Genomic DNA, 13,383 nt, shown 5'->3' with positions numbered 1-13,383 from the left:
TGAGAATAGATAAATTCAGTCAGATGCAGAGTGTGAGACCAGCCTATCTCTGAGCACAGAGCTCTGGAGGCCAACAATAACAAAGGGATTCCTTGGGAAAGAGAAGCCCATGAAGGAAACGGAAATGAAACATCCAGAAAGCCCAAAAGTGTAAAGTCACACTGTTAAGATAATAGATTCTGGGGTGAGACAGATGAGGTTTTTAACTTCAGTTCCAGAAATAGTAGCTGTATTGCACTCCAGAAGGTAACTAACTTTCCTAATGCCTCGTTTCCTGATTTCAAAATAGGCATGATAACAGTATCTATCTCAGAATGTTCATGTGGGAAGTAATAGTATCATATATACAGAATGCTTGGCAATGTCCAGTCCACAGTAAGTACACAATAATTGCTGTTGGTGGAGGCAGTATCAGTAGAAACAGAAATGGTAGAGTAGTAGTAGCAATCATCATCATCATCATCACTATTTTGTTAAGAAAGTTTTAAAATGATTGAATATAATTTTAAAAACAGGAAAATACTGGAAAAAGATAAAGGAAGACAAGTGCCTGAAACTGCTCCATGGATTTAATAACTTACATTTGTTTGGTGGCCTCGATAAACCCAATTTTAATGGGACAGGAGACCTACTGGCATACCAATAAAGTGTTAAGGAACCAAGAGTGATTATGTAGAGTCCTCTTTTGACTTGCATGGGAAGGAGAAGAATACAGCAACAGTTCGGTGTAGCATGCTCAGCATGGTCCTGCCTCATTCCAACAGGGCTCTTCATGAAGCCAAATCATTCCACTTAGAGTTGACTTCCTTTGTCCATACTGTTCTTCCTAGAAAGTATGAGCTCACCCTGATCATCCTTCTCTCTAAGACTCAACCAAACTGCCAGCTTCTCCAGGAAGTCTCCTCTCAACTCCCCCTTTTTCACTGGCTCTTCCGTGGTCACTCCTTTAGCATGTGCTCCTGAGCCACCCTCACATCACCCAGTACAGAGAGCCTTAAAACTAGTCATCTGCTTCGCAGAGAGATTCTACACGACGGTTCTAAGAGCAAGGATTCCTTTCTGGTATTATTTGGTTATATAGTGAATGATTGGAATTTGTTTTACTGATAACGATAAAGTAGTTGGAACACTTGGCGTAATTTATTTTATTTATTTAATGTATTTATTTATTTGTTTTTTTGAGACAGAGTCTTGCTCTGTCACCCAGGCTGGAGTGCAGTGGCCTGATCTCGGCTCACTGCGACCTTTGCCTCCAGGATTCACACCATTCTCCTGCCTCAGCTTCCTGAGTAGCTGGGACTACAGGCAGGCACCTGCCACCACGCCCAGCTAATTTTTTGTGTTTTTAGTAGAGATGGGGTTTCACTGTGTTAGCCAGGGTGGTCTTGAACTCCTGACCTTGAACTCCAAGGTGATCCACCCGCCTTGGCCTCCAAAAGTGCTGGGATTATAGGCGTGACCCACTGTGCCCGACCTCACATGGCATAATTTAAAGTTGCTTTTTTCATTAACTTAGAACATGTGATATTGATATCAGAACCTCACATTTACATACATAGCTAAGGCATGAGAGCCTTCAGAGAACAGCACTGCCTACTGATGCTAGCAAAATAATTGTCTTTTAAGTTAGAGTGGTTTGCATTTAAGTTTCTTTAAAATAAATACAACCATTCAAAATTGTGTAACCATTCAAAGCCAAAAATATCATAGTTTTACAAGAACTTTTCATTGTGTTTTATAAGTTCTAAAGAAACTTTGAGTTATGAATCATAATCATCTATTTTAGGATATTCTCAATATGTTTTGTATTAAATAAGTAATATAAGTAGTAGAATAAGTTTGCTCAAATACTTAGGCTGTGGAGAAAAAGTTATTTAATAAAACATTTCATTTTATACCGTATTTTCATGTTCGAGATGTATGTTACTTCAGTTTATAAACATGAAAGACTTGTAATGAGGGAAAAAATGAGAAAGTGATAGTAAACTGAGATTTTGAACAGGCACATTTTCAAACAGTACTTTAGTAATATGTACACTATTAGGAGCTCTAGCTTCTGAAATGAAGTTTAGCATACATTAATTGTTGAGGTGATTAATTGCAGCTAGTAGATGAATTTAATGATCATGTTGCTCTCTCTGTTATATTCTTCATTGGAAGAACAAAAGAGACAAAGGAAATTATTTGCAATCATTATTCCTCATAAGAAAAGAAATAAATCATTCTGTATTCTATTCTCTGATTTCATTATAGCACCTGTCATGATGAAAAATTTACTACAGTGCTGTTGGCCCTGTGGGCATCAATTAATGTTGATCATCATTAAAATTTTAATTGCAAATAGAAACATAGTGCATGTTATCACTTTAAAAAATAATTGTGTGCTTGTATATTAAAGTTGCAGGAAACTTTTATTCATAACATTAATTTGGAAGCTGGCCCTTTTATTAGTGGTTACTGTTAGAAGAAGATAAGAATCAGGACTTGCTCACTACTCTTGACTCCTTTTCTTCACAAATAATGATGAGGAAGATAGTTTTTTCTGGAAAGCGAAGCGTAAGTTTGACTATTCAACAATGCAACCCTCTGTGCAGGTGCAGATCACAGACCCACACACAAACGTCCATAGTAATATTAGAGTATGTATACTTTTGCCTTATACTCATTGATTTTAAATCCTTACCTTGTAAGGTCTTTATCACCATGTTACAATGTGGGAAACTAAGGCACAAAGAATGAATATCTCACATCAGACAGAGTAATTGGCAGAGCTGGAATTCAAACCCTGCAAAACACATGTTTCTTCCGCTAAAACACTCTGCCTCTTAGGACAATGTGACCACGGGAAGCAAGTGAGGTTCATGCATGCCCGATTCAGCAAGAGAAGGGGTCAGTCAGGGAACCGGTGTTAGACATTCAGAAATACGAAGTTAAGTAGATGCCGGGAGTACCCTGTGCTCTCTTAACATATTTTCAAATATGGAAGAAATCAGTATATCCAACAAGTCACAAACCACCAGAATTTCTCCCTAATGAAGACCTTCATATGTAGCTAATGTGAGTCACTGAATGACCACAAAATGGGTGCTCGATAAATGTTTCTCAAAAAGCCATGAACAGGGACAATTGAGAACAGCCCTCAACTCAAGGTGTGGACTGCTATTGACTCAAGCAAGTCATCGTTAGGAGTGAATTAAGGTGCTAGAGACACTTAGTTTTAGCTTTTTTCGGACACATCACAGATCGCAGATAGTTATAACTTCAATAGCACTTTAATAGCTCCCGGACTCTTACCCTTTTGAAAGTGTTGTTTTCATTCCCTTACTTGAGTTGAAGCAGCTGTTCTCATCAGTCATAGAAAGTAATCCTTATGAATCTGTGGCTCTAGGTATGCATTTTTATGAGGGTGTGAAAATGGGAATCATTTCATCAGTACACCTGTGGAAAACTTTCCAAAGCCGAAGTGTGTAAATCTGTGGCTTAAGTGTAATATGCTTGTCTGGAGAAAAAGGAGGCACTGAGGCTTTTCCATGTACTTTTTTGTTGTTCATTTGATAAATATTGACAATGAAAAAAAATACCTGTCGAGCAGAGGCTGGAAAAGCACTATGAGTAAACAACGGAGCATGTGTTTTGAATTACTGAAGGCAAAGTAGCATCTAAATTATTGAAGGCAAAGTAGCATCTAAATTACAATAATAATTAGACAGTCATTTTCCCATCTGTCAACATTTCTTCCTTACACTGCTCTTCAACTATTCAAGTTTTACGTATCTCTACCAGATATTGAGCCTATCTTTCCAGGTCCTATTTATCAAAAATAGTTTAAAAAACAATTTAGAATAGATAAATAAAGATGTATGCAACTACGAGGGTTCTGTAAAAATACACACTTGCAATATCTAATAATGAGTATTGCTGCTGTATTTTGTGAGGCAGAATTCCCTAATTTATATGGTCCAGGGATTATGAAAGTGAGGATGAGATCAGATTCCCCATATAGAGAAACTGCATGGACTAGAAAGCATACGGGAATGTGAATTTGGCACAGGGGGCAAATAACAGCTAGCTGTGAGGAGCTCCCCGGCACTATCGATTTTGGGGTCTTCTATGGTCCTTAGGTACAAATCAAGTTGTAGCTGGGTTTTTCCCAATGATGATTTCAAATGTGACGGTCTCTGATATTCTTAACCTTTTACACGTGTCTATTTGCTTTCCAGATTTCAAATGTTACATTGCATTTGCCCTCTTTCCTGTTTTCTTTGTTCTTGAGGAAGTATGCTATTGCATTGTTTACTGGACTGTAGTTTTTGGTGAGGCTTCCCAATGGGGTAGAACTATCAATGGTAATCTTTGTGTACTTTTCTAATCATGAGCCTCAAACCTTGTCTTTACTACACTGCAATAGTCCTGTCAATGAATTTTGAGACTTAACTTAGGAATTAACTTGGTTCCCTATATTCTACAGAACCAACAACACGTTTGAATTATTGCAGTCATTAAATAATCATCAAATTGAGCAATCCCATTGTTGCTTGGGATGGCTCAATAGCAAGGTCTGAACCAGAATTTCTGCAATAATTTAGGCATTGAACTAGGACAATAATACTGTTAGCACTTTATGGATCTAAAACTCAACGTACCTGGCAAACTGTTCTATATGGATCACTGGTAAGAAGGCGCATGTAAGCAAACAAAATGGACAAAACTGATGTTACTAAATCTATGCTCCAGCCCCACCACCTTTCTGACATGCATACCCCTATGTGAGGGTCTCCTGGCATCCAAATATACATTTGAGATATGCAACTCAGGGATGCTCAAGTCAACTTTATGCTTGGCATATTTGAGTAAGTTTTCTACCCAGGTTTTTCTCATTCTGTATAGTACATTCCTTACCATTATGCTATTTTAAAATATATATAGCTAGATATATATACACACACACACATATACGTATATATGTATATATATGTATAGTATGTGGCAAGATTTCTTGTATTTGCCTCACTCTGAGCCTATAAAACTTAGTTTGTCTCATTATTTCAGCCCCCCCAGCAAATTTCAAGATTAATATTAGGATGGGAATAGAGAGTTTCCCAAAAGAGGGATCACTAACAACAGACATGACAGCTAACAATTCACAGTAATGGATGAAAGAAAAAAATCTATTTTGAAACAAGCCTAGAATCTTAAATGGTATGAGGGAGACTACTTAGTTCAAGTACAGAAAGTCTTATACTTCTCAATAAGCCAAGAAGCATCACTTGATCACAGAGCAGTGTAATAACAGCTGTTGATAATTGTGTCTGGAGTCATCAAGCCTGCGTGCCCCACCCCTAAACCACTGAAGCAACCTTTGCTCTCCACTAGCTTAATCCTTACTGAATAGAACAATAAAGCTCTCTTTCTTTGTCATTTCTCCCACTATACCATGAACTTGCCTTCTTTTTTTTTTTTTTTTTTTTTTTTTTTTTGAGACGGAGTCTCGCTCTGTCGCCCAGGCTGGAGTGCAGTGGCCGGATCTCAGCTCACTGCAAGCTCCGCCTCCCGGGTTTATGCCATTCTCCTGCCTCAGCCTCCCAAGTAGCTGGGACTACAGGCGCCTGCCACCTCACCCGGCTAGTTTTTTGTATTTTTTAGTAGAGACGGGGTTTCACCGTGTTAGCTAGGTTGGTCTCGATCTCCTGACCTCGCAATCCACCCGTCTCGGCCTCCCAAAGTGCTGGGATTACAGGCTTGAGCCACCGCGCCCGGCTCGAACTTGCCTTCTATGTCTACGTCCCCGGCATCAGCATAGCTCCAAGCCTATAATATCTACTGTCAGTCATTTGTAGGGTGAATGGATTAACGAAATGACTATGTGTACATTATATATATAAGTACATTCATAGGTATATATGTTTTATAGAAATAATTACAGGTAAATATTGATGAGAATCAGTAAACTACTTTTGAAACAAAATAAATAAAAACAAAGCCCCCTGATTCTCATGGGAATGAATGGAGAGAGGTGGAAAAAAGATAAAATGAATAAACACAAAGATATTTTTGAATTTAAAAAGTGTCAGCTAAGAATATAAACAACTAACATTTGTTAAGTCAGAAGAAAAGCATCTAAAATATTCTGTTGTTATTACTCTAGTTTACAGATTTTCGGTAAATCTTTGTTGTTTTTTTTTTGAGACAGGGTCTTGTTCTTTCCCCCAGGCTGGTATGCATTGGTGGGATCATAGCTCACAGCAGCCTCCAACTCCTGAGCTCAAGTGATCCTCCTGGCTCGGCCTCCCTAGTAGTTGGGACTACTGGTATACATCACCACACCCAGTTAATTTTTTTGTAGAGACGGTGTCTCACTATGTTGACCAGGCTGGTTGCAAATCTTAGCTTTTCTTTTAATGACTCCAACTTGTTACTTAACTTTAAAAGCGTCAATTATTATTATTATTATTATTTTGAGATGGAGTTTTGTTCTTGTCAATCCAGGCTGGAGTGCAGTGGCACGATCTTGGCTCACTGCAACCTCTACCTCCCGTGTTCAAGCAATTCTCCTGCCTCAGTCTCCCGAGTAGCTGGGATTACAGGTGCCTGCCACCACTCTTGGCTAAGTTTTGTATTTTTAGTAGAGACAGGGTTTCACCATGTTGGCCACGCTGGTCTTGAACTCCTGACCTAAGGTGATCCACCCGCCTTGGCCTCCCAAAGTGCTGGCATTATAGGTGTGAGCCACCGCACCCAGCCAGCTCCAATTATTTTACAGAAAAGAGTGAACACTTTAGTGAGAATAGTACCACTTTCCTACCCAGGCAATTAGGCAGATTTTTCAACAGTAATTTCACTCACAGAGGCCATGATGCAATAACAAGTAATTGAAGCCATTATTTGTGTGGTTTATGAACTAACATGACATTGAAGCTCACTGAATCACCTGTTTTGCACTAGAAGTCAAACAGTATACATTCTTTTTCTTGGTTTCTCTAAAGCAAATGAATTCTTTCACATTAAAATATTAATTAGGAAGAATGATCCAATAATCCTCAAATATTAAGGTAATGTCTAACTGGAAAATAGAACTGTAAGGAACACACAAGTAGTATATAGAATAGAATCTGAAATAAATTGAGGATATTTACAATTTAACCAGATTCTAATCTGATTCAATTATTGTACAATTATTTTGAAGTATGTTTTTTAATAGTATAAATATATTCAAAAAGAAAAACTTTGCTGAGCATGCTGTTTATATTTTGTGAAATGTCTTCCAAACCAATCCTGAGACACATTTTCTTTAAATAAACTTTACTTGAACTTCTATCCCATACTTAATAAAAGCTATGGGTATATTCAATAACATCTCATCATATGCCTGTTTATTTTTCATTGTGGTATAATTGCTAATAAAGATAAAGAGGTTCTGTTTAATCAATTCCTTAAAAACATCAGGTTTATTACAGTTTTTCCTATATGGTTTTGTCTTTTCTATTAAAATGCCCCCCTTTTCCCCCTCTGTTGACCTAAGAAGTCTAGGTTGGCACCCTAATCCACTCTTTTCAGGGATCACCATAGATTTTCCATAGAAAACAGTTGGCTTCTATTATTTGTTTGTTGTTGTTGTTGTTTCCAGCATCTCAAGCTCACTGATTCTGTGAGCTTTCTGGTTTTAATCTGGCTTCTGCTCTCTGGTTTTCAATCTGATTGAAACCAGAAATCTCAGAGTCAGTGCTGGGTAATTATCAATATCCTGCCTGTTAGGGACAAGGTTAGGAATTTTCTGCCTGTGTGTATTTGACTTCCTCATCTCTCCTTGCTTCTTCCCCAGCTCCTCACAGCCAAGCCTCTGTTTTGTTCCCTGTGCTAAATTCACATTCCAGTATCATACCCTTTCTAGTGCATGTAATTTCTCTATTTGAGGGATTTGATCCGATTTCTTACTTTTATGATTTCTGTATTATATAAATTAGGGAATCCTGCCTCAGGGAACACTGTGAAAAATACTCATTATTGGATTTGCAAGTGCACATTTTTTATAGAAATCTTATAGCTGTATTCGTCTCTATTCATCTGTCCTAAATTGGTCTTTAGACCACTTATGCTAAGTAGAAACTCTAAACATAGGCTCAATAACCGTGAACTCTTTTTCTGCATAACAGCATCTCAATCCTATTTTACCTTTTGATAAGGCTTGCAAAAAAGTTCATAAGTAGGGAAAACCTGTACACAGTGAGGCTACTATTAATATGTCTCTGGCCTTTCCCAGTGAAAGATTTGTAATAATGTACAGGTGTGTTGAGTGTAAAGTGCAGTAAGGTTCTGCTCAAGAGTTTGCCATAAGACATAGAAATGGCCACATTCCTACTCACAATATCCAAAGCACTTTTCTAAACTGAAACTCTCTCCCTAGAAGTCACAGGGCCAGTGGGTGGCAGGCAGGGAGTGGAAGAGAACCAACCATATGATTTTACGAATTGACTGCGGGGTAAATTACCTAAGAGGAAAGGTCTAAAGTAGGCAAAGATTATTGAAGTACTCATGATTAAAATTTTCTCTTCTACTAGAAGAACATTTTATGTCTCAAAGAGCCTCATTTATAGGAAACCTTGAAAAGATAAGCTTATGCATTTGTTATGCTGAATAACTAATTAAGACAAGCTGCTCTGTACCTGACCAATGGCATTCAGGTGAGGGGATATGTCATTTAAGTCAGGAGGGAAGAAGTAAAATGGCTGAGTTGAATGGCTGCCATGAAGGGAGTGAGGGCTTTAAATGACCAAAAGAAGATTTAACTCTTCCAGGGAACAAATGAAGGTGTGGAAGAAGATTTTACCAAGACACAAGGTGCACAGAAGCAACCTTTGGTGATTTGGCAGCATTTCCTGGGTCCTTGGTAGAAACTGGTGCAGAGTTCCAAACACTGGCCAGGTTGGAGCTTCCGAAGCTATCCCAATATTCTACTGCAGACCTTGCTTACAAGCCTGGGCAGGTCAGCCCAGTTTCCCTTGTTTCAATACATTTAGTCCAGCATCTGTACGTTCTATCAGGTAAATCCTTGTTTGAGTCCCAATCCCTACCTACCTTGCCCCCTATATTGGCAAAAGGGAGGCAAGAGAGTAAGAAACAGAAGAAATATAGATGTTCCCCACAGTCTGACTCATTTTGTTATCATTAAGGTATTAAAAGATATTTATGAGATTTTCCTGTCTTAAGAATTCATTCTGAGAATTTTATATATTCCCAAAAGATAGTTATTCTATTATTCTTTGAAGGGTACTCATGGTCTGGTTTTCTCTGTGTGTGCATTTCCTCTTCTTTTACAAATTTTCAGTTTCAGTTTCTTGAGGGCATAAAGCTGATATATATATTTTTTATATGTGTGTGTGTGTGTATTCTGTTGCCCTTAATCTCCAGAGTGCCTGGTGAATGTGTATATGTATGATATATACACACACACACATACATATACACACACACATTTATGTGTTTTTTTCTTGTCTACACAAATAACGTAGAAGTAAGTTTAGTTAGTTTTCATTTTCTGACACATTTTATTCTCAGTCAATAAAGGTATTTTCCAATACAACTTATTAATATTATTACCATAATCAGTTGAGATGCAAATCAATGACTCAGAATTGTCTATCAGCTTTCTTCTAAAATTGATGAGTACAGACCTGTTGTATTTATTGATATTCTCATGGGAAGTAGTTACTGATCAGGGTGAGGAAGAAGTTCAGACTAGGGAACAATGTGCTTTCAGAATTTTTATCTGTTTATCAGCCTTAAAGTTTATGTTGCAGCATTATCCTCTTTCCAAAACCCAGCTTAGTCCATGCTTCCCATACTGGTTGTTTTAATAGCTTCAGAAGCATTCTTCTTAGTAAGCCTTTAAATCCCTTATCAGAGCTGGGCAGATCGTAGGGTTCAAATATCCACAGGGAGTAAGATCCAGCTGAAAACAGGAGGCCGACATAGCTTGTTGTACATTGTTGGTGATTTTAGCTGTGTTTTTTGGAACTGGCCAAAATCCTAACCTTTGTCTCTTCCGAGATCTGATCCCACATTTGACTAATTAAAAAAAAGGGCTGGGGCACTATACTGTTAAGCTGCAAGAAAAGCAAAGCGTGTGTTCCAAAAATAAATGTGGTCTGTCTATGGAACGAATATACCAGTATTCAGTTGTGTTTACCTGAACTAGTATTTTTCTTGGCGTTCCACAAACTAACATGTTTATTTTGCCATTTGGATTAGGAAATGGAAATGACATGAACCAGAATTTGTATTGCTGGTAGGGAATAAATTTTTAAATTTTATTTGGATTTGTTCCTCAAGATTATGACATGCAGTTCTAACTATTACTGTCAAATATGACAAATGAAAATTATGTGACCTGCATGTAATTGATACTACACAGGCTCTCTGCTCATATCTGTGTTTTGAATGGTTTGTACTCAAAGCTAACTTGTCCCAAAATATGTGCTGTAGATCAGAGTCTTAACATGATGCCTTAAGACACAGGTTCCCTGCTGAAAGGAGATTGAGAAATGCTGTGTGCTCCAATCCCTTCCTTAGACTTGCTCAGTGCATATTCACATATTAAAGTCCCTAGGAATTACTGCAGGTAAGAATTTTGTTTACATCGCTTAATCCAGTTTATTTCTGCCTTAGTTAACATAGAGTGGTTTTTTATAAATGGAATACCTATTAACAACCAGGAAAAATAAGATTCAAAAAAAGTATTTGGGGAAGTGCTTTCCCAAATTGTTCAGTGGAGAAACATGTAAAAGATGCTGTGTGTTCTATGTTTTTGGAGAGGAAGGCATTTTTGTTCTTTGTAAGAACAAGGTAAGGCTGGGCATGCATGTGTGTGCAGGTGCCTGTGTGTGTACTCACAAGCACATGTGCATTGGGAACATGTAGTATTCCTCTTTTGGGCTACAATAAAGACATGGAAGTCTGGATAATTTGTGTTCAGTGCCCAGCCTTGTCTATCTGCAGTTTCCTTAGGAAGCCTTTCTATTTTGTGCTCTCAGCTCTAACATGGTTTGGTGAAGCCTAATCTGCTTAAAACATCTAACATGGAAATCATTGCCCACATATTTGATTTCATACTGAAATCCAAATCATGCATACAACATCAAACTTTGACACAGTTTGGTGCATTGCTCAAGATCCTTCCTCACTTCTAACTTCCCAAAGGATTAGCCATAAATTTTGACAGTAGGAAAATTACTGGCTCAACTACTTTCTGCATCAAGAGAATAAACACTTCCTACAGGCAACTTTTCCACATCAATGATGGACTTGAAAATTTCTGCATATTTATGTAAGAAGAGGAGGCAGTTTTATCATTTGATCATATATATTCTCAATTCAATTTATAGGAAAACATGAATTAGCAAGAAAAGTCAGATCATATGTTCATGTTAGGTTATAAATGTTGATATACCACAATATAACAAGTACAGACCATGGCTTCTCAACACCAGTGCTATTGACATTTGGGGCCAGATAATTCTAATGCTTTGTGTGTGTGTTGAGTGGGAGGGTCTGACTCTCCTATGCATTGTGGGATCTGTAGCTCCCTGGCCCCTACCCATTAGATGTCAGTAACACCCCCTGCCTTGCCCCTCACCCCTCTCCCCAACTTGTGACAACCAAAACTGTCTCCAGACATTGCCAAACATTCCTCAAAGGGCAAAATTATTGCCCTTTCTCCAATAACTACTGGTTTAGACCTTATTATTAATTGTAAAGTCAATGTATTCGCTTTCCAAGTCTGCTCTTTAAAAAGTTTCTGCATGCAATTAGTATGAATTCTCTGCAGTAACCATTGTCTCAAATCCTCAGCATATTCAAAAATGCCACCTGCATTGTATATTAACCAAGTGCAGCAAAATGTAGTTTATCTTGGCCTAGGAGAAAAATTTTGTCACACTGATCCTCATTTTCTTCCTAAGTTGAAAGAGAGAGAAGTAAAGGGGTAGGGCCTAACTTTTACCTGTATGTAGCATACATTTGAATTTTGGCTAAATAGTGGCTTAGGACCAAAACTCCTCCAAGAAAGTTATTCGTCATTTATTTTTACTAATCAAAATAATGGACTCTTTGAGTACCTCTGATATGGTTTGGCTTTGTGTCCCCACCCAAACCTCATCTTGTAGCTCCCATGATTCCCACGTGTTGTTGGGGGGACCAGGTGGGAGGTAACTGAATCATGAGGACGGATCTTTCCCATGCTGTTCTTGTGATAGCAAATGGATCTCATGAGGATGGTTTTGAAAACGGGAGTGAGACTTACCTATGAGTGAGATTCATGTGTTAGGTATTTTTCTGTGCCTAGCTTATTTTACTTAACATAATGACTTCCAGTACCAACCATATTGCTGCAAATGGCAAGAGTTCATTCTTTTTTATGGCTGGATGATACTCTACTATATATATAGAACACATTTTCTTTATCTATTCATCCATAGATGAACACTTAAATTGATTCTATATCTTGGCTGTTGTGAATATTGCTGCAATAGACTTGGGAGTGCAGATATCTCTTCAATACACTGATTTCCTTTCTTTTGGGTATATACCTACCAGTGGGATAATTGGGGTTTTATGGTAGTTCTGTTTTTAGCCATGCTGTTTTCTTTTTCCTTTTCTTTTTTTTTTTTTTTTTTTTTTGAGACGAAGTCTCACTTTGTCACCTAGGCTGGAGTGCAGTGGTGCAATCTCAGCTCACTGCAACCTCCACCTCTGAGATTCAAGTGGTTCTCCTGCCTCAGCCTCCCAAGTAGCTGGTATTACAGGCACCCACAACCACATCTGACTGATTTCTGTTCTCTTCAGTAGAGATGGGATTTTGCCGTATTGGCCAGGCTGATCTTGAACTCCTGACCCTTAGGCGATCTGCCCGCCTTGAGCCTCCCAAAGCCATGCTGTTTTCTATAGTGGCTGCACTATACTTTACATTTCCACTAACAATTCTACCACAGTTTTTTTTTTTTTTTTTCATCCATGGATAGGCACTGAGGTTAATTCCATATCTTGGCCATTGTGAATAACACTGCTGTGAACATGGAATGTAGATATTCCTTCAATATCCTGATTTCACATTCTTTGAACATATACTCAGAAGTGTCAGAAGTGGGATTGCTGGATCATATGACAGTTCTATCTTTTTTTTTTTTTTTTTTTTTTGAGGAACTTCTGTATTGTTTTTCATAATGGCTGCACCGATTTATATTGCCATCAACAGTGTACAGGAATTCTCTTTACTCCACATCTTTGCCAACATTTGCTGTCTCCAAATCAGTATTTCTGAAAGCATGGTGCGAATTATGTCTCTCTATGCCCCAAGTTTCCTTTGTGAGCAGCCTGATTTTCCAGCTTATC

The 13,383-nt window shown here is 38.1% G+C and overlaps 1 protein-coding gene across 1 annotated transcript in view; it reads left to right on the top strand.

The window, feature by feature from the left end:
- The window catches only part of FREM2 (FRAS1 related extracellular matrix 2), a 182,835-nt gene that overhangs the window by 52,009 nt on the left and 117,443 nt on the right, over positions 1–13,383 (top strand). The window lies entirely within an intron of this gene.

Source organism: Piliocolobus tephrosceles, chromosome X, assembly GCF_002776525.5.
Source record: "Piliocolobus tephrosceles isolate RC106 chromosome X, ASM277652v3, whole genome shotgun sequence".
In the NCBI taxonomy this organism is placed as follows: domain Eukaryota; kingdom Metazoa; phylum Chordata; class Mammalia; order Primates; family Cercopithecidae; genus Piliocolobus; species Piliocolobus tephrosceles.
This window is presented reverse-complemented; position numbering and strand designations above follow the sequence as displayed.